Here is a 2967-nt window from a genome sequence, read left to right as displayed (position 1 = left end):
TGGATTGAAAACCCGAAAGAGCGATCCAGGAAAAAATTAGGGACAAAAAGGCATAAACTACACCAGTTGTATTTGATCAACATAGAAGAGGCAAAGGTGGAAGATCAATCAAGTTGCTCCCTTCAGAAGCGAGGTTTTTGTGGAGTCATTATTATTAGGGATAGTAGTAATCATTGTGATTCAATGTAAAGCTTTTCCCTATTGCCATTTTCAAAATTTTAAAATTACATGGAGTATGCCATTTGTGTGCTACCATTCTTGAATAAATACAAGTTTGCCTACCATTTGTTATCATTTGTTGTTTTTCTCCGATTTTCTTTGTTATGCAAAATGTCATTTATTTGTTAATAATGAATTTTTGAACTTAAAAAGAATTTTCAACATAGTGGGAAACATAATTTTGCTTTGACATATGGAAATATTTCATTTTCCCCCGTAAGTCTCAAGTTACAAGACTTCTCCTGGATAATCAACGGAAACCTCCTTGGAGCACAATTCATCAATCCCTTGAAAAGATTTTTGGGCCAGTTGTAATTGTCCAGCTTGATAGATCCTCCTTGAATGCATCTATCATTCCCCTTTTGTTGAGTTGTCGTTATTAAGGATTTAGAACCTCTATAAAGCTTCTCCAAACTCCCAGTTTGCATAGTGTCAGCATTTGCATATCATGATCATTTATATATCATGCATAGCCCTAAGCATACTTCATGCTCATTTGCATAATCTCAGGTATCGTTATTGATCGTTATCCCTTGACCTCCAAGTCTAGTTGTTGTTGGTGTTGATTTCAAAATCCAATTGTCATCGGTACATCCTTGAATCCCAGTCGTAACTGGTATTGTTTAAGTCCAATTTTCTTGTCATTTTCAAAGTCCATTCTTTGTATGGCGCATTCAGAATTCGTGTTTTGTTGTCTTGGTGTTTCCTAGAAAGTTGTCAGTTCGACTTTTCCATTGACATGAATATCCAGAATTTTTGATTGGGTGATTTTCTTGTGAGAGATCTTCGGATTTGTCAAGAACATTCTAAAGTATTTTCAGGTCATGTATGGACCTGTTGATATACTCCTTTTGAATCTTCTAATGTTGTCAGGTCATGTTTGAACCTGTTGATGGAACCTTCTTGATATTCCCCAGCTTTGTCAGGTCATGTATGAACACGTTGCTGAAACTTTATCTATTTGTTCCCCAGCATTATCAGGTCATGTATGAACCTGTTGCTGAAACTTGCTTTATTTGTTTACCAGTATTGACAAGTCATGTTTGAACTTGTCGATGGAACTTTTCATTTCAATGTCGTCAGGTCATGTCTGAAATTGTTGACTAAACTTCTTTGACTGTTCAGACGTTGTCGGGTCATGTATGAACCTGTTTGATCAAGCTCTCTATGTTTTCCAGTATTAACAAGTCATGTTTGAACATGTTGATGGAATCCTTCGAATATTCCTATGTTGTCAGGTCATGTATGAACTTGTTGCTGATTTTTTATTCCAGTGTTATCAAGTCCTGTATGAACCTATGGATAAAATTTTCTGTGAGTATTCCCCGAAGTTGTCAGGTCATGTATGAACCTGTTATTACTAAACTTCTTTGAATTTCGAAAATGTTACCAGGTCATGTCTGAACCTGTAGGTGGAATTTTTCTTTGAATGTTCCATTGTTGAGGTCATGTATGAACCTATTGTTGAACATTTCTATTTATTTTTTCCAAAATTTTCAGGTCATGTATGAACATGTTGATGGGATTCTTTGGGTTTTCTAGTTATCGTCGGGTCATGTTTGAACTTAATTTTGAACTTCCTTTTGTTTACCAGCATTTATCAAGTCATGTATGAACCTGTTGGTTAAGCTGTCAAATCCAATTCTAAGGTGTAGTCAGGTCATGTCTGAACCTGTTTGTTGAAGCTTTTTCTTTGAATATTTCATTGTAGTCAGGTCATGTATGAACCTGTTTCTGAATTCTTATTTGAAACCTCCAGAATCGTTAGGTCATGTATGAACCTATTGATTAAACTTCCCTTGATATTCTAGAGTTGTCAGGTCATGTATGAACCTGTTGTTGGTGTAAGCCCTAGAGGTCAATACTTTTGGTACTTATATCGAACTGTTTATTAATAATAAAAAGGCTTTTTCTTTATTATGGTTGTTTAATAAAGTCCCTGGAATAGATAGTCCGTTTAATGTATCAAGTGTGACTTAATCATGAGAGCACATTAAACATAAGGACACTATTCTTAAAGTATCCGTAGTCGAGCTTTATTGTGAAGTGGGATAACATTAAAGCATTAAGACTATTATGTTTGTAGACTGATGATCACATCTCATGGATCATGGATAAAGAGTTATCAAGTCTTAAACATATATATGAATATTAAGAGTAATATTTATACCGGATTGACCCGCTATGAGAATACTATATAGAAAGTTATGCAAAGTGTCATAAGTTATTCTCATGGTGATAATGGTGTATACCACTCTTCGACCTGAAACCACTATGGATCCTAGATGTAGAGTCAAGTGCTTTATTGCTGATCCAATGTTGTCCGTAACTGGATAACCATAAAGACAGTTGATGGGTACTCCACAAAGCATGCTGAGGGACATGAGTGTCCTAGCTGGAATTTGCCCATCCTGCGTAACAGGATAAATGTCTATGGGCCCAATATTGAACTGGACAAGGATGACACGGTCTATACCTTGTGTTCAATATAGACATAAGGGAAAAAGGATAATTATACACATAATTATTATCACAGGAGGTTTTGTCAGATCACATGACATTTTCGTGTCTTGGGTAGCAGTGATGTGTTGCTAGATACCGCTCACTGTTTATTATGTTAAATGCGTGATTTAATATAATTGCCAACGTCGCAAAAACCTATAGGGTCACACACAAAGGACGGATTGATGAGAGATAGAGTAACTAAGGAACATCGTAAGGTATGGTGCACTTAAATGGAATACGAAA

This window comes from Lathyrus oleraceus, chromosome 4 (genome assembly GCF_024323335.1).
Source record: "Lathyrus oleraceus cultivar Zhongwan6 chromosome 4, CAAS_Psat_ZW6_1.0, whole genome shotgun sequence".
NCBI classification, from domain to species: Eukaryota; Viridiplantae; Streptophyta; class Magnoliopsida; order Fabales; family Fabaceae; genus Lathyrus; species Lathyrus oleraceus.
This window is presented reverse-complemented; position numbering follows the sequence as displayed.